A 19067-nucleotide genomic window follows, 5' to 3' on the forward strand; every position below is an offset into this window, starting at 1 on the left:
AACACACATTGGTTTGGGTTGGATGGGATCTTAAATCCCATCCCATTCCACCCCCTGCCCTATGGGATATTCCCAATATCCCATCCAAATCTCCCCTTTCCCAGCGGGAAGCCATTCCCTGTGTCCTGTCCCTCCATCCCTTGTCCCCAGTCCCTCCCCAGCTCTCCTGGAGCCCCTTTAGGCCCTGCAAGGGGTTCTGAGCTCTCCCAGTCTGGCTCCAGAGCAGAGATGTTCTGCCTCAGTTTCCCCCTGTACCTTCACACCCAGATCACCCTAAAACACCTCCTGGGCTGCAACACCCCACCCCAACCCATTCTCCCCTTCTTATTCCTCTCCATTGCACCTGCAGGAGCAGGGCAAGGCCAAAGGGCTCAATTAGCTCTCATTAATGGGGTCAATTAGCTCTCATTAACACCTTCTTGACCACAGCAGCTGCCACCCCCTGTCAGCCCCCTGAGGTGTGTCCCTGCCCTGGCAGGATTTCCCCAAATCTCTGCTCTGCACCCTCCTCTGCAGGAAAATACTCCAATGGCAAACTCCCAGTGAGACGCTCAAACACAGCCTTGGCCTTCCCGTGCTCTCCTGAGGACCCAGGGTCGCCCTCTCCCACCAGGAGCAGCCAGCTCCCATTCCCTTTGAAGTCATGTGAGGGCTGCCCTGGAGCAGAGACTGGGCAGAGCTAAAGAATAAAGCAGGGATTTATTCAAAGGCCTCCATGGATCCACCTTAGGCAGCACCAGAGCCCAGCCAGGGCTGCACCCAAGAGGAACCAAAATGGTCCCAAAATGCACGAGCGCTCCCGGGGGCTCTCACTGGGATCAGCTCTGCTCCATTTGCACCTTGCAGTTCATTGTCCCATTCCAGCTTTAGCCCAGGCACTCCCATCCTGCTTGTTTTTCTCTCTCCAGCCCACGCTGTTTGTGCCCCTGGGCCTGAGATTTGGATCATTTGTCCTTGGTGCCCAGCTGGAGCAGGAATTGTTTTGTGTCCCTGCTCTGTGCACAGAGCTCACCATCCCCTCATGTGAAGCCCAGACCCACAGACTAAAGCAGCTCAGAATGTGAAAAATAGAAAAGCTAAACCTGAGGCATCACCTTCATTGCTTTTCTGCCCCCATGCTGGCTCTGCTTTGGGTGAGGTGGAGAAAAGAGAGACCTCTGCTACTGCCAGGAGATCTCTGCACCTTGGGAGCGACTCCCTGATCCCATCCATGGAGGGCAGAAAGCGCCCCCTGCTCAAGTGACCTCACCAGGAATATTTCCTGCTTACACTGAGAACATTTTGGACTTTACCCCTCGTTTTCTCTGCCTTTCCAGCCTTCCCTTTAGCTATTCAAGGACCTAAAGCAGCAGCCTTTACTCCAATGTCTTGTCCATGATAAATGGAATTCATTAGCAAGAACATCTTCCCAACATCCCTGTGTGCTTTGATGCAGCCACACGAAATACTCCTGTTTTTTATAGAAAAAACTGATGTGTTCCCAGAAAATCAGGACCTTTCCTGTCTGTTTGTTCGGGGGAGGTCCTGACTGAACCAGCCTCAGGCAGGCTACATCAAAAGAGTGTTCAAGGCTCATTGGTGTATTTATCCCTGTAACGTTCCTGGGAGAGTGGGAAAATCCGCTTCTGCAAATGGGGAACCTGGGAGACATTAAATGACTCGCTGGAGTCACACAGGAAACTTGTGGTGCGGAAAGAAAAGGGAACCTGAGAGGTCTTCCAAGGTCCCCCCTGTCGCCCATCCCCTGCCATGGGTTGTTGGTGAGGGCACAGTGAGAGCCCCCTCTGTGGAATTCCTCTGTGGAAGTCCCCCTCCTCCAGAGGGTCAGGTGGACACTGCTGTCACTGCTGTCACTGCTGTCACTGCTGTCACCCCGCCCTGGCTGCCCATCCACCTCCTCTGGCCACCAACAGCATCCCCTGAGCAGGACCCAGGAGCAGGGGGTGAAGGAGCCCAGGAGCAGCAGTCCCAGTCTCTTATGGGGTCAGCACAGAGCCTGGGCTGTCCCTTGGGGTCCCTCCCAGCCACCAGCAGAATATGGAACATTTCCCTGGGACAGGGAAATCTCCAGCCCAGCGCCCAGGCACCAGGATGGGGCTGGGACCAGCTGGCTCTGCAGCATGCACAGCCCCAAGGCCAAAAATCCTGGAATTGTCTGTTGTCCATGGAAAAGGCCCTGCTGGGAGAACGCTCTGTGCTCAGGAAAGCTGTCCTGCCTCTCCCCACAATCCTGCCTGTTCTGTTGGCTGTCTCCAGAGGGAAACTGGAGACAAGGTTGGCAATGTTCCTACTTGCAGGAAGAAATCCACCCCCTGCAGCATCTCCTGAATTAGAGAAGGGATGGGGAAAAAAGAAAACAAATGAATTTTCAAAACCATTTTGTTTCTAACTACTAAATTCTCAGTCTGGAATGTTTTACTTTGAATTAATAGGGGCTGTCTGTGTTCTAGGATTAAAGTTATTGATCCAGCCCTTGATTACTGTTATCTGTCTTTGTTCTTGGACTTGTTATCATCCATGCAGGGTGAAAGTCTCTGATTTATGGTCTTACTCCAGAGACCCATCAGGAAGATGCCATTAGATGCCAGCTGGCAGTGCCAGGGAGCAGCAGCACTTGGGAGCCTGCAGGTGGAGGGAGCTGTGGCAGCTCCCAGAGCCTGCAGGGAGGGCGAGCCTTCCCTGGGTCAGGGCTTCCCCAGCATTTCCCCAGAGGTTCCTGCAAAACCGGTGGTTAGTGGTTACTCAGTCAATAAACCCCACTTGTAGTTTCTTAGTAATAAATATCTGTCCCAGAGGTGACTCTGCCTGTGATGGGAGGGAGTTTTATGAAGCGTTTATTGTCTAGCAAAGTGGCTTGGATTTGCTTTTGGGAATCCACATCCTCTCCTGGTTATCCAGGGCTGGCCACAGGGGTGACCTGGCAGCAGCACAGAGCCAGGAATTCACAGAATTCACAGAATTCACAGAATCACTGGGTTGGAAGAGACCTTCAAGATCATGAAGTGCCACATCCAGGCTTGTTTTAAACACACCCAGGGATGGTGACTGCACCACCTCCCCGGGCAGCCATTCCAGAACTTTATCACCCTTTCTGTGGAAAACTTCTTCCCAATATCCAATCTAAATTTCCCTTGGTGCAGCAGAGACACCAGGCCAGGTTGCTGTGCCAAGGCAGGGCCTCCAAGGAGAAAGTCACTGGTGGGAACCACCTCCAACCTGCTGTAACACATAGGAGAGATGGGTGCCAGGGGATGAACACCAGGGGCTGTTCAAGAAAGCTGAGTGAAGTCCCCTAAGTGTCATTCCCATGAGTATTCTCTGTTCCACCCTCACCCAGAGCACTGCCAGAGCCCACACAGGGTGCAGAGAAACCCAAATCCCCTCCCAGACCTCACAGGACCCACTGGTGTCCCCGTGGGTTTAGTGGGACACCTGATGACATCCCACTCTTCCCCTCACCTGGGAGACACGAGCCCCAGGTGTTGCTGCTGTTTGCCCACGGCCCCATCGAGGGAAGCACGGTGCTTTTGATCAGGCACAAGGAGTGTTTATTCCTGGCTGGACTCAGCTGGGGATGATCTCAAGGCGTGACTCGGTTACACCCTCAGACCCATTAATTAGACAAAGCTGATGGGACAGGAAATGTTGTCATGTGGCAAAAGGTCAGCTCCCGTGAGGTTTTGGAGGCAAGGGAAGGTTTGGCAACGTGTGGACTCAAGGAGAGGAGCTGACTGAGCACCCCAGATCCTGCAGCCTGCCAAACCAAGCAGGAAAATCCATGTTTGGCTGGTTTTGCTCACAGAGGGGGCTTGGAACGAGGTCATTTTAAGGTCCCTTCCAAGTCAAAGCATTCCATGATTCTGTAATAAACTGTCCCAGGAGAGCAGCCCCTGCAGCCACTCTGGTGCTAATTCACCACAGCCAGGAGGAGAATTTGCCTTCTCCAAGCACCATCAGGAACAGGAGAGGGAAAATCACTGTGGAAAGCCTGACTTCAGGGCTGAGCTTGTGGGAGGTCAGACTCATCTCCTGCCTCCTGGGAGTTTTATACAGACTGTGCTCTGAATTTTCCAAATTATTCCTTTTTTCATAGGAATCTTCAGGATTAAGTGTCTGAAGAATTGTTTTTGTTCATCTTCTTTTATTTGCCCGATCTCCCTTAAAACAGAAACTACTGAACATTACCTGGCAAAGCCATAAATCCTGCAGGTATTCAGCATGGTGTTAAGGCTTTTGGGAGTTTGGGATATTGGGCTGAAGCTCTATATTGGGCAAGATTTGTGTCAGAGTTGAGACAGTCACAATCCAAAGCAACATTCCATTTTCAGAAGGCTTCAAACTGTTTTTATTCCAGCCTGCATGCTTTTCTACATTCTTACAAAACTCAGAAGTTTACACTTTACTCATTGGTCACGAGAGACAAACCAAGTGCTCATTGGAACAGGCAGTGGCAGGTTTCTCTTATTTATCCCTCTTTCTTTCTTGGTTTCTATGTCAATGACCTTGGTAGAAAATTCTTCCAGGGGTGAACGTGGATCCTCTTATCAAACTTCTCTCTGCCTCACAGAAGTCGCTGTGAAACCTCTTGCACAGATTTGCATCAGGCCAGACTGTGGTGTGCAGGGAGTAAAGCCTGGATGGCTGCAGGAGGGCTGGAGGGGTGGGACAGCACAGCTGGTGGTCCTGGGCCATCCAAAAAAAAACCTGCACAGCAGCATCTGCCCTGATGCTGGGGGTGATGCAAAATGGACCAACAGAGAAGGTCCATGCAGTGAACATTGCCCTAAAGAGAGCATTGCTGAGCCTCCAGGGTAAAACTGATGTGCAAAAGCTGCCAGGTGATGGACTGGCTCAGCAGGGCACTGCTGGTGCTGTAAGAGAGGTGAGGACATGGGCAGAATTCCTGTTTTCCTCCTGGATTTAGCCTAAGCTCCCCAAGAGTTCACTCACAGAGGGTCATAGAATATGGAATGGTTTGGGTTGGAAGGGATTTTTTAAGTCATCCTCATCCCACCCCCTTGCCATGGGCAGGGACACCTCCCACTGTCCCAGGCTGCTCCCAGCCCTGTCCAGCCTGGCCTTGGGCACTGCCAGGGATCCCGGGGCAGCCACAGCTGCTCTGGGCACCCTGTGCCAGGGCCTCATGTCCCTCATTGTAAAAAACTCCTTACAACTAATCTAAATAGTTCCTACTTTAGTTTAAAAGCTAAAACCCATCACCCCTTGTCCTCTCAAAAGTCTGTCCCCCTCTTTCTTACAAGTCTCCTTTAAAACCACAAAAATATCTCCTTGAAGCCTTCTCCTGTTATATAAGACCTCTTCTTGAGCAGCTCCTTCCTCTCAGTTTTGTCCTCAAATCTGTTTTTTTAAGGGATAAAACATCTCCAGGCATTCATCCCTAGGATGTCTGAGTTTTAACTCAGCCACTAAATAAACAAATTGTGTTGAGGACACTCCAAAAAGCCAAGGACATGAAAACTCTGGGGCTGTGCCTGTCCAGACAGACAGAGAGACAGATTCCCTGCAGTTATTCCAAGGATTGAACACTCCAGATGTCACCAGAACCTCTCCCCCAGGACCCCAATGTGTCCTTTTGAACACTGCCCCTTGCCTGAAGCAAAATTAAAGAGTCTTTGGGGAAATTTGGGGTCAAGACAAGCAAAGGAGGAGGAGAGACAGGTTGAGCCCAGCACAGAAACATGGAAATAAGAGGAAAAGCAGAACTGGGGCAGGACCTGGGAGCTGGAGATTGAAACTGTTTCTGCTCCGCAAAATCAAAAGTTGAATCTGAGTTCAGGCTTCTCCTTCCAGACCAGTGTCCCTGAGCAAACTGTGATTGTTTTGGGGTTTGTTGGGGATTTTCTTTTGGTTCTTCGAGATGAGCAACTTCATCCAGCTCCAAACACGTGGTGAACAATTCCGTCAGACTTTCCAAAGGCAGCAGCCACCTGTGACACTGCTCAGGTCACTGAGCTGGTGAAAAGCCCAAATCCTGAGGTTTCTTATCCACTAAAGCCTCTGGAAACCTGGGGTGGGGCGGGGCAGATTTTGGGATCCCTTTGTGGCTGGAGCACCTTGAGACCCCCACCTGAGCAGGGCAGGTGTGGCTGGGTCCTGCATTCCATCCCTGGAGGCACAAACAGCTGGACCCTGGTCAGTTCTGTAGCCAGAGTTCCAGAACAGCTTTTTCTCCCAGGAAGTCACTTCTGACTGTCCCTGTAATGCTCAGAGCTGCTTCTGGGGTGTTTTTAGTCCAAACCTGACATCTCAGGTGTTGAGGCTTGGGAAAATGTGCTTTTCATGAACAGAGTGAAAGTCTGACCGTGCTGAGCTCAGGAATCCCACATCCTTCCCCACCTCTAAAAGTCCTGTGCAATCTCCACCTGGAGCTCCCAGAGTTTGCTGCTCCTCTTCCAAGCCCAACTCTGAAAAACACAGGAGGAAAAAAAAAAAATCAAATTAACCCGTTTTTTCTTTATTTACTCCTCAGGTAAAAATCTTTGGAACCTTTAACTTTGGAACACACAAAGCTCTTTAAGCAGGGAGAGAATCTAAGGTTGATTTCTCATTAAGTTTAAGGATTTTCCCTGAGCAAGGTTGATGATGGGAACATGGAGAGATTTGTGGCTTTAAAGTCCTGGTCTATCACAGCCGAAAACAGAACTTGCACCCCAGGGCAATTTCTGACATTTGGGTTGGGTTTTCTTTACTTTAAAGTGAGATGAAAACCAGAAATGCAGAAATTTGCTGCATAAAGACACCCAAGATTTTTTTTTGGGGGGGGGGAAAGGTGAAACAAAAACTTCTGTCATTTCTAAAGAAATGTATTCCCTCTCCAATGCTTCAAAGTGTCTCCCCTGCTAATATTTCTCTGTCTTTAAATGAGGTTTTCCTCTATAACATGAAGTTCCCATTAAAAATACGTAATTCCCATTAAAAGTACCCAATTCAGTCTATCACTCATTGAATTATTGTTTGATGTGAAACGGTTTTATCCGATCTCCAATTCAACAGCAGATCCCGAACCCTAATTAATGTCTTTCTTTTAATAAGCATTTTCAAACCACTGCACAGAAGCACCTAACATGCCACAGAGGAAGAAAATCTAGAATTATGATTATTTTGATCCCCTCAAAATGTGTTTTTGTTTTGCAATCACAGGGAAGGGACAAGGAATGAGCACTTCAGCCCTCGAAGGCAAAGGCATTGCATCGTGCAGGAAATATTTCTGAGCTTTGCATATACTTTTGCCAAAAAAAATGACTCAGACAGTTTGTCAGAGGAGAAAATTCGCAGCTGAGAGCCTTGAACACATGAAATATGAAATGAAAGAATGAGAGAGAATTGGGAAATGTAGCAGCAAGTGAAGAAATAAATTAAAAACTCAGAAAACCTTCCAAATTTTACAAGGTGCTTTCCCCCAGAATATCTTTTAGATCATCAAAAAGGTCAAAAAAAAAGGGAGAAAAAACTTTGGAAAGGTGAATGGACAGAAGGGAAAGGCACCCACGAAATTCCTTGTTTTGTCTTTCTGCTTGATTTGCATAAAGCAACATCACAAGTCACAGCTGTAAACGATCCACAGGGTGAAATTTTGGTTTAAAAAAATGAGGCAAACCGAGCCAAGACTTGCAAATAATGACAACTGGATTGATTCCAAGCACAGCAAATTGTTGACACTGCCTGTAAATTCGGGAGCTTTCCCTCCCACTTTTTGAACAGCAAAATTAATGTTTACTTTGACCTTTTCCAGAAAACATCTCCAGCAGCCTCCCAACATGTAGGGACCACCCAGTGTCACCAGCAAATTCATTTTCTTCCTTTTTTGGGGGTTCTTTGAAGCCTGTAAGCCAGAGCTGCTCCCTGGATTGAAGCCTTGACAGGACCATAAATAACTCCCTTGTCTCACGTTGCATTTTCCATCCCTAATTGCCTTTGGCTTGCAGAGGATGCAATGCTCATTCCATCACTCCTGGCTGAGGGTTTTTTCCTTCAATGAGATATTTCTGTGGAAAGATTTCTGGAGGAGACGGGACCTTAGGGAAAAGCTGGGAAATTCGGGGGTTTTCTGCTATTTACTCTTCTCCTCCTCTTATCGATGAGGTGGAGCATGAGGTGTATTTATGGCGCTTTTATTAGAGGAGATAAGAGACATCCCTCAGATGGTTTCCATCAGGGGGACACAGGAGACAGAGCCCGCGGTGTCACACCCTGCCAGAACACAACAGGGAAGTCCTGCAGCAGCAGGAGCCAAATTTTGGGGCGTGCTGAAATGCAGAAGTGGGGTGTGCCAACCCAGCAGGGCCAGGAGACAGAGTCACCAGAGAGCAGGGCTTCAACAGAGGAGTTTCATGGAATAAAATCTCCTGAGGTTACAAAGTTGGCTCAGAGGGGAAACATGGACCTTTTACTTTTATATTATTACTATTATTATTATTGTTGTTGTTGTTGTTATTATTACTTTGCGTTATTATTCATATTAATTTTTATTATTGGGATGTTATTATTATATATTTAAATTATTATATTATATTATATTATATTATATTATATTATATATTTTTTTTTTTTTTTTTTTTCTCCTCTGCTCATGACAGCAAAGATTGAGGCACTCAGGACCCGATTGCTGCCAAGGACAAGTGTCCCCTCGGGGGGCAGGATGGAGCTGTGGCACGGGGAGCTGGGAACATCCCTGGACACACGCTCGCTTTGGCTTTGGCACCTTCAGGCAGGGACACGGAGCTCCAGTGACACCAGAGGCAGGGAAAACGAGCTGTTCATGAATAGAGAGTGAAAATCTCACCGTGCTGAGCTCGGGTGACACCTTAAGGAGCTGGAACAGAGGCTGGATGGAGTTAAGAGGAATAAAGTGGATTTTTATTGAAGAGCCTTCAAAGGCCACACCCTGGCAGTGCCCAGATGGCTCCAAGATGGAAGCAAAGGGCTTGATCACGAGAGCTCACATTTTTATAAGTTTTAGTCTATTTGCATACAGGAGTTAACTGCCCAATTAACAGCTTCAAATGATGAAGTTTCACCCTCCTTGCTTGCTTGCCCACCCTCTGATTTTCACGTTGTTCATGCTTTGGGCCTGAAGTTTGGAGAGATTGTCCTTGAGTCTCCAGCTAGAACAGGATTGTTTTGTCTTCACCACCCTGTGAAAAGATCCCAGTAACAGTTAATATGAAGCTAAAAGCTGCACACCAAAACAGAAGAGAAAAACTTAAACCTCAAGGTATCACAGGAATCCCACGCCTTCCCCACCTCCGAAAGTCCTGTGCAATCTCCACCTGGACCTCCCAGAGTTTGCTGGAGACAGAGTCACCTCAGACTGTGAAACATAAACTTTAAGGGATTTAGAGACTTTAGAGGAGCTAAGATTTTAGTTAGAGATAAGCCTTACGAGAGTTAACTAAAATAAATGAGTAGGCCTTGATGAAGTTAAGAGTTAGTAGTTAACTAATAACTGATTGCTTGTCAACACAGTGTTCAGTTAGCTGGGTTTATAATGAAGAATATAGAAACTGACAAACAGCTTTTAGGAACATAAGACAATTGTGGCCTCCTCTGTTCTGAAACCAACTGAAGACAGGGAATGGGAGTTCTGCCAAGGTTCATTTGTCATATTTGCATTGAAAAGGCAGAAAGGTCAGAATGAGGATGACTTCATTTACTTCCTCATTTTGGGACCCCTCCCCATGGAAGGGACCACCGACCCATTTCAAGGAACAAACTACACATGCTTAATAGCTTTGGGAATGATTAGCACACGGAGCAAGGAATGGGATGTACTAAATGATGAAGATGTATTTGTATTTTGGGTATTCAATTCTGGTGTGGATAAAAGGACTCTGCAATCATTGGAAAGGTGCAGTGTGTATTTGGGAGCTGTCCCGCACGCTGCCCGGCGCCGCAATGAACATACACTTTCTAACTTCAAACTGTTAGAGAGCTTTTGTCCATCACAGCTGGGTATCGGTGCTAGATCAATATCCATATTTCTTTAATAAATCAACTGGAGATTCAAAAGAGGAGTTTCAAAAACTCCTGAGGTTACAAATTTGGCTCTTGATGTTAAGCAGAGGGAACACATGGGGCTTTATTATTTTTATTATTATTAGTAGTATTTTCTGTCATCTGTCCCTGAAAGCAGAGCCATGGGCAGCACCAGCACGGTGCCAGGGCCACTCCGAGGGAAGGTGCCAGGACATTTGCCAGGCAGAGCATTTCTCAGGAGGCACAGCCAGAGGAATTCAGAGCAGGGACATAACCTGGGGGCTGCTCAGCCTGGAGAAGTGGAGACCTCCCAGTACCTGCCAGTGTCTGAAGGGGCTGCCAGGAAACCAGAGAGGGATTCTTCATCAGGAACTGGAGGGACAGGACAAAGGGGAATGGGTTCAGATGGAAAGAGGGAAAATTTAAGTTGTATATTGGGAAGGAATGCCTGGTTGGCAGAGCAAGGAGGCCCTGGCACAGGGTGCCCAGAGCAGCTGTGGCTGCCCCTGGATCCCTGGCAGTGCCCAAGGCCAGGCTGGACAGGGCTGGGAGCAGCCTGGGACAGTGGGAGGTGTCCCTGCCATGGCAGGGGTGGGACCGAGTGATTTTTAAGGTCCCTTCGAACTCAAAAAATCCCATTCTACGATTACACTTAAGACCCTGGAAAACAAATCCTCGAATTCAGATTCTGCCAGTGCTGCACATCAGATCTGTGGCGCCTCTGGAGACAGCTGGTTTTAAGAAAATAAACACTCAACCCTTGCTCACCCTCAGACACATTTTCAGGGCCTGCTGAGCTCCCTCCCTAATTGCCAGTGACTTGTTCACAGCCTGAGAAGTCAAAGAGGTGGGGAACAACCAATTCATGGAACTCATCCATGCCAAAGCTGGGCTGGCAGTGATGCCTCAGGGTTTAGCTTTTCTATTTTTCACATTCTGAGCTGCTTTAGTCTGTGGGTCTGGGCTTCACATGAGGGCATGGTGAGCTCTGTGCACAGAGCAGGGACACAAAACAATTCCTGCTCCAGCTGGGCACCAAGGACAAATGATCCAAACCTCAGGCCCAGGAGCACAAAGAGCGTGGGCTGGAGAGAGAAAAACAAGCAGGATGGGAGTGCCTGGGCTAAAGCTGGAATGGGACAATGAACTGCAAGGTGCAAATGGAGCAGAGCTGATCCCAGTGAGAGCCCCCGGGAGCGCTCGTGCATTTTGGGACCATTTTGGTTCCTCTTGGGTGCAGCCCTGGCTGGGCTCTGGTGCTGCCCAAGGTGGATCCATGGAGGTCTTTGAATAAATCCCTGCTTTATTCTTTAGCTCTGCCCAGTCTCTGCTCTAGGGCTGCCCTTACAAGGCATCAGCAGTGAGAGCTCATGATTTACAGGTTCAATTTCCAGTGCCACTTTCCAGTCCTTCACTTTTTAAAATATCCCTTTTTAAAATTTCCCTTTTTAAAAGATCCCTTTTTTCTGCCTTTCTGCAGCTGGTCCTGAACCTTCATTCCCAGCAGTGAGGATGAACTTCCTGAAGCTGATGCCATGAAGAAACAGCAAAAAGCTCCCAAGGAAACTTGACAGAGACGAGGGAGGATAAGAAGTTTTGAGAGGCTTCAGGAACATTGCAAAATGTGACTAACTTTGGCCTGGAGCGTGGAGCCACGGAATAAGGAAACCACACATGGAAATATGAGAACACACTAAAGCACTGGCTCTCCCTCAGGAGGGGAGGAAGCAAACAAATGTTTTCTTTGCTAGGAGAAGTCAAAACAGCTCTCCAGCAGCCCTTCCAGGAGGGATTGTAACTCTGTGATGCAAATGAGTGATGCAAACCTGCCTGGGAATTGACAGTTCATAGAAGGAAAGCAGGAGGATGCTGGCTGTGCTTTAAAGGGAACAAAGAGAGGGTTCCCTCCCTGCTGCCTCTTTTGGATGCGAATTTCGAGTGAAAATTCTTGTCAGAACAAAGCTGAGTCATGAAATAACATCACTGTGCCTTGTTGAAGTGGAGACATGAAATAAGGTCCCTGAGCGGGGCTGCTGCAGGACAGCAGCACCAGAACCTCCCACTGCCCTGTCCCCTGGCAGAGCCCTGGTGCACAGGGCTGGGACAGCCTGTCCTGGGGTCATTCCATGTCTGCTGAGGGGAAAAAAGCACAGAACAAGGTCTGCAAAGGACTGAATACTTGCTCAGTGCCACCTGACTCAAGGATTGAGTTGAATTTTCTGCCTGAATTTTCTCCAGTTTGTGAGAAAACAACCCCAAAGAGCTGTGATTGCCAGTGGCACGGGAAGGAAACCCTTCCTGGATAGAAAATGGCCTTTCATGGCTCACAGTGGTTACCAAGTGATCAGCAGAGGTTGTTCTTATCTCAGGTGGGTGATGCCCAGCTCTCCTTCACCAGGTCCAGGAGCAGACTGGGTTTCTCTCAAGTGTTTCTGTTAGAGCTGGGTGGGAGCAGGTGACCCAATGTTGTAATAAGTAGAAATCTAATTCAATTTCCAGTTTAAATGCCAGGAAAATCAGTGGATTTTCCTTTTGATTCGAAGGTTTCATCCAACTCCAAAATGCCCAGCTTGCACTGCCAGGGGCTGAGTTTAGAGGAGGAGAGGGAACAGCTCAGGCTGGGCCAGGGGAGGCTCAGCTTGGACTCCAGCAGGGATTTCCCCATGGAAAGGGTGCTCAGGGCCTGGCAGGGAGCTTTGGAGTGCCCATCCCTGGAGGTGTCCAAGGGAGGGCTGGAGGTGGCACTCAGTGCTCTGGGGACAAGGTGAGGGTTGGGCACAGCTCGGACTCGATGATCCTGGAGGTCTTTTCCAACCTCAGTGATTCCATGACTCTATTCCTCTAGAGAACCAACCTCTGTGACGTCACAAACAGGGATTTCATCATCCTCTGTGAATTATTTCCATGGCCCCTCTCTAAACCCTGCGTGTGGGGAGCCCCAAGCACACCTCGTCCCGGGGGCCTGTAGGAATGTGCCCCTGCTGACAGACTGAACAAGTTCCCCTTTGTCTCCTTAAAAAGGAAAAAAGCCCAGAAGTTTCTCTCCTCAGTTTGGTTAAAAGACACCTCATAGGACCTTGGGGACTTCACCTCAAAATTAAGGATAGTCAACTGGACAGGAGCAAAAAGTCCCACCTGAGCAATTCACTAGAAAAAGAAGAGAACAAAAGAAGCAAATCGCTTTTGTGAAGTGTTTTAGCAGGAGCAAGAGCCCCTTGCCCTGACTCTGTTTTTCTCTGTAAAGAGCTTTTTTAGTTTGCCTTTTATTAAAACTTTTTGTTTCCAACACTGTCACAGGAGCCATCCTGCTACTTTATGCCACCTGAGGTAGCTGAGCTATCAAGGGTATAACACTTGTCTCTGAGAGCTTGTAAGACCTGGATTGAAGAGACAAAGTATTAGGGGCCCTCCTGTTTCCTCAACAGTACAAATGATTCCAGGGCAATTACACACAGAAACCTTGAAATGAAACGTTTCCCAATCCAAGGGCACAACATCTGCAGTCAAAAGGCACCACAGCCTCTCCCTTCCTGTGCAAACAGCATCCCACATAGGGATTAATCATCCCTCCGAAATAGCACCACTGATTTTAGAGTGGTTGGCACCTCTCCCACCTCCTCCAGAGCAGGGAACTCGACCCTGCTTGAGTCATCTTCCCAGGAGCTCTCTTCAAGCCTGTACTCATCACCTCCCAGGTGAGCAGACTCTTGATTTTCAGCTCCCAGCACTTTCACTTCTCCAGTCTGGGGCCAAATCAAATCTCCTGAAGAGGAGGAAAACAAATGGCACTGGCTGAGTGTAAACCTCACCCCACCCCGAGCAGGAGAGCTGATCAGGGCACAGCTGAACAAATTTATTAGCTGTCTTTTGCTGTGATAGCAAATTTGATTTTTTTCTCCCATTCTCTGGAGTTTAGCATTATTCTTCAGCATTTAAGAGTAAGAATACCAAAAATAAAACCAGAAAAAAAAAAAAAAAAACCAAAAAAAAAAACCCACAACAAAATCAGATCACTGGCAGAACTCACATTCCCTTTTTAGCACAAAATCTCCTTTCTAAGTACTCCCTATTAAATAAAACATTTTTCTGGCCTCCTTTCATATCATTTTGGATATGAACTTGCCAGGAGGGAAGTGGCAAAGCACCCCTGAAGCAGCAGCACTGCCCTTGCCCAGGAGTTGCACTTGGAGCTTCTCAGGTGCAGAGCAGGTCACGCCAAAAATTGTTTCAAAAATACCACATTTAGAATTAAACTGGTGTAAATTCACCACCTATTTTCTTTTCTTCTGATGCAAAACTGGGTTTTACATGCCTCCTAGCGAGGTGCAGAAAAAGAGGGAAACACAATCCAACAAAAGGGAGGATTAATGAAATAGTGTTTCAGCAGCTCCTGGAGCCACCTGATGTTCAACACAATATTAATAAAAAGAAATCCACTTTTCTGTGCAGAATCAAACCAGGAACTGAGATCTAGACCAGGTCTGGACCCAAGTGTTGTTCTGTTAAGTAATCAAGGTGCTTGGGCAGATGAACATATCATTGCTCACTGATTTGTCCCTCAGCCTTACACGAGCTGGATGTTCCCAACATTCCGGAGCCAGTTAAATTCCCATACAAGCCTCCAAATTGGTGGCACTGGAAGAAAACACGTGAGGCTTTTCCTTCAGGGTCAGGTGACAACAACTGCACAGCTGAAATCAGATCCAGAGCAGCTACCAACAAAAATTAAAGGTGAGAAAGAAATTTGAGTGCTGTTCTCAGTGAAACTCCACCAATGATTCACCCATGAAAGAGAATCAAAGGCACCAAGACAGAAACAGGGATTCAGCTCAGGCACCCAAAGTTCTGCTCACATCCATAACCTAAATCAGGATCTAGCACGATGAAAATTCTGGTGGCACTTTTAATTTCCAGGAGTGGTGGGAAATTTTAAAGCTGCCTTGTACAAGCAAGGATTTCTCAAAGTAAGTTTGTGTCTGCTCATCCCCAGCATTAACTGAATGAAATGAGGATTTTCCCTTGCCTTGGCATTGCTGCAATTATTCATGAGGCAACAGCTTGAATCCCTTCCAGCTGAAATTATATAAAGCTGTGGATAATGAAACCTCTATAATCTCTGAAGCAAAGGATTTAGTCTTTATTACACCTGCAGGGACTTGAAGTTCTGTACTGAAACTTGGAGATGGGCTAAAGCAACTCTTGATGAACTTGAATATGTTTCCAAGGAGTGTGGAAAATTCCTTGTGTCCTTCTCTAGAACACCCCAAAGAAACCTCATTTGGAAGTGATAAAGACTTCTCTCACTTCCCAGTGGCTTTCTGGAGGCTCTGAAAGAAATTTCAGCAGCACTGATGGTCTCGTCAGGATTTCCATCTATTCCTGACAAGAGCTCAGCTCAGGGATTCCAGCAGAGCCCTGCAGCACTGCCCAGGCATCCCACTTTGGGTAAGGATGTCTCAGAACATCACTAAATGCAGCTTTCCAACCCCAGACTGAGAGGTTTTGTGGTTTCTTTAACTACATCACCAAAAACAAGCTTTTTTCACACATGCAATGTGTGTGTTATGTCAGTTACGGCAGCAGAGCATTTCCACCTGTGGTCTCCCATCTGATACTCTGTGGGACACATTTTGTTTTCAATTCACTGCCAACGGCACATTTTATTTTCATAAAACTGTTCCGCTCAATTGCACAGATTTAAAATATCCTACAATGATGATGGACTTCAACAAATGAGCAACTAAAATACACATCCTTAATTTTCTCACATCACTGAAGACCTGCACTGGGCTTTTAAACTGGGAAAGATTTCCAGTGGCAGATGCAGGAACAGAAATCATTCTATCCTCTCCTAAAATGTTACTCAGCTTTGAAAACCCCATGGATTAAGTGCTGATTTAATGCTGTTTTCTTTGTTCAATGTTTGTAACTCACCAGGAACTGCAGTGATAAGACAAGGGGGAATGGGTTCCAACTGAACCAGAGGAGATTTAGGTGGGATATTGGGCAGGAATTGTTCCCTGTGAGGGTGGGCAGGCCCTGGCACAGGGTGCCCAGAGCAGCTGTGGCTGCCCCTGGATCCCTGGCAGTGCCCAAGGCCAGGCTGGACAGGGCTGGGAGCAGCCTGGGACAGTGGGAGGTGTCCCTGCCATGGCTGGGGTGGGATGGGATGAGCTTTAAGGTGCTTTACAACCCAAACTATTCCATGATCCCATGATTCCATAAATCCTGCAGCTATTGACTCCATCCTGCTGGAGAATCTCAAATAAATTTGCTTTTTCTGTTCATATCTGCAGGTAACCAGTGGGCTTCCTTTAACAAGGAAAATCCCGTTTGCAGTGGCTGAAATTCACTCCAGAAGGGTCCCACAGCCAGCCCAGGATGGAGCAGGCACAGAACCCCTGGCTCATGGACTCCAGTCCCTGGGAATGTTCCCCCCTGTGCTGGATAAAGGCTCGAGCTCAGTTCTGCTTTAGCACAAGAGTGAAAAATCACATTTCTCACCCTCCTCAGGGGACTTTTCCATAATTAAATGAAAAGCAGCACTAAATAACCAAACATGTGTCTCGTATCTGTTCCTTTGGCATTGACAGATGTTCCTGTTTCGGTCCTGGAGTGAAAAGGAAGCCAAGCTCCACTCAGATTTTGTTCTCTAAGTGCCTCACAAATGGCAACAGATGCCAATGCAAACCTTCCCAGATCCTTCCTGCAGGTCCCTTTTGTAAACAGCTCCTTCTGGGAGGAATTTGGGCATGAGATCAGCAGTGCTGGGAATCCCCATAGCAGAGGGAGCTCAGTGGCTCTTCCTCAGCAGAGAAATGGAGGAAGGGAGGAGGAATATTTGACTTTGGGCTGACAGGAATCAGATTCCCCTTCCCAGAACCCACAGAATGAAGGGGAGATCGGTACAGGGAAGAGAGAGAGACTCAAAGGGTGCCCAGAGAGGCTGCATCAGCACCAGAGCTGCTGATATTGTCATCCAAAAGCTGCCTTGCCCTTTACCTTGCCACAGGGACATCCACATCCTGTGGATTCCCTGTGATTTCCATGTTCCTCCCAGACCCAGCTGGGATTTACACCCCCAGGGCTGAGTCTGCAGGAGAAAGCTCATGGAAAATCTGAGTTTCTTGCACACAAGGAAGAAAACACTTGTTCAGGGAAGCAGGGTGGGAAGCAGATAAGCCTGCCCTAAGCACTGAGTGATAAAGAGGATATGCAGAAACAAATATTTGGAGCTTCTCAAACAGGAAAAGCAGGGGAAGGTTGGAAGGAAAATAATTTGAAATGAGGTGGCTTTCTGGTGTGCTATTTGAATTACTTGCACATGATGTAATGCAGAAATGACGTGGTTTGTTCCTTCTGTGATGAGGAAATTGTGCTTTTTAGGGGGACACCCTCTGTTTGTTGCTGTGTGGAGTCAGGGCCTGTTATTGAAGGTGATGCAGAGATGTGAAGGCACCAAGAGGATACAAAATTGGTGTGTTCCAAAGCACAGAGATCACCAACAGGGTGGTGCTGGGCCAGAGCCACAGCTCCTCTCTCTGAAATCACCCTTTCCACCCGGATTTCTGTGGAGAGGGGAAGAGTTGGCTGGGTGTGACCCCCTCAGCCACAGGCAGCCCCTCGTGCCCCAGCTGCAAAAGTACCACAGAGGTCCAAAATGTGAATAAACCATGGGAAACAGACAGATCAAGGACCTCCCCCAGCCTGTGAGTCCCTCAGTGACTCCTGCAGATCTTTCTGCTCAGCCCCACCTCATCCCTGAATCCTCCACACCATTTCCCTCTGCGTGTGTGTGACACCAGCTTCCCTCAGCAGTGGGATCACCACCCTGCTGCTCTCTGCACTGCCCAGGAGCTGCTCCTTTCCCAGGGGTGTAATCCCAAACCTCAGCTGTGCCCTGAGCAGCCAGCAAAGACTCCTGAGCTGCCCACTGTGAAGTATCAGGTCATGCATGAAGGAAACACCCATCAGGGAGCTTCCAGGAAATGTAAGGAATCAGCACTTCCCCAAAAAAGTCACTTTTCCTTCCCTTTTGCCCCAAATAACTGGGTGGTCTCTGGCCTTTTGAGTTAGCAATTGGTGGCAGAAGAACATAGGGGTGTGTGGGACAAAGCCATTTCTGACCCAGAAATGGGGCAACTGAGAGGTGCTTTAAAAACTTCTATTCCATTTTCAGTCTCATGAGAAGGGTGAGACAATACAGATGTTATAATTCACACCATCACAATCAGAAGCCAACTATTTCCTAATTACAAAATATTATAAGCGTTTCTTGGCCTATCAGCTGTAGCCACACCATGCTGTAAATCCTTAAAGCCAATCATCCAAAATTACCCCTCGTGGGTCCTACTACAATACACCTTTCATAGTTCTATTTCTCCAAAGTATCTATTCTTATTTGCAAGGCCATCCTTTGAAACTTATTTCTAGTTCCATTTCTCTCTCAGCAATGTCTGTCCTATTCCATGGCATTTCTAAGGCAGCATTTCTTATCTCAAAGTTTACATACAGAAAAAAGCTCACTATGTGAGCTTTCTGTCAAAAGCATCCCTGCCATGTCCTGATGATGCCTCCTGTGACAAGGCAGTGCCACTGTCAAGCTCTGAAAACTCTCTACAAATCCATTTCCCACACTGATCAGAGACCTCTCAGGTGTCCCAGGAAAGCAGTCCTGGGAAACACAGCTGTGCTCCTGGCACGGGGAATTTGGAGAGCTGGAGCCCCTGCTGCAGATGCAGCCAGTGCCAGTTCTTGTCTGCTGGGCCACGAATCCTGCTGGCCATGGGCTGCCTCTGGAGCTCAGCTGGGAAGGCTTTCATGGGGATCCAGCTGCTGTAATGGCTCTGAGTAATAAAGGGCTAATTTTGTGTGGTCCAGACAGAGCATCCAGACACAACAGAGCTGTTCCTGCAGGACCTCAGGAAAGGAGGAAGCACAGCACGATAGGAGGGATAAATCTCGTGGAGGGGTCATTACTGTAATGAGATTACAAAACAACCCAGCTGGTCCTTAACCTTTAATCCTGGCTGAAGGAGGAAGGCAGAGCGTGGGCTTTGCAGGAGCTGTGC

At 47.8% G+C, this 19067-nt stretch overlaps 1 long non-coding RNA gene across 1 annotated transcript; it reads left to right on the forward strand.

The window, feature by feature from the left end:
* Positions 1–12933: 12933 nt before the first annotated feature.
* LOC128798669 (uncharacterized) lies at positions 12934–16529 on the forward strand. The gene is made up of 3 exons (XR_008434507.1): positions 12934–13691; positions 14559–14727; positions 16293–16529. It is a non-coding gene; the product is annotated as an uncharacterized LOC128798669 (long non-coding RNA).
* Positions 16530–19067: the final 2538 nt, after the last annotated feature.

The sequence above is a fragment of the Vidua chalybeata genome, chromosome 21, assembly GCF_026979565.1.
Source record: "Vidua chalybeata isolate OUT-0048 chromosome 21, bVidCha1 merged haplotype, whole genome shotgun sequence".
NCBI lineage: Eukaryota > Metazoa > Chordata > Aves > Passeriformes > Viduidae > Vidua > Vidua chalybeata.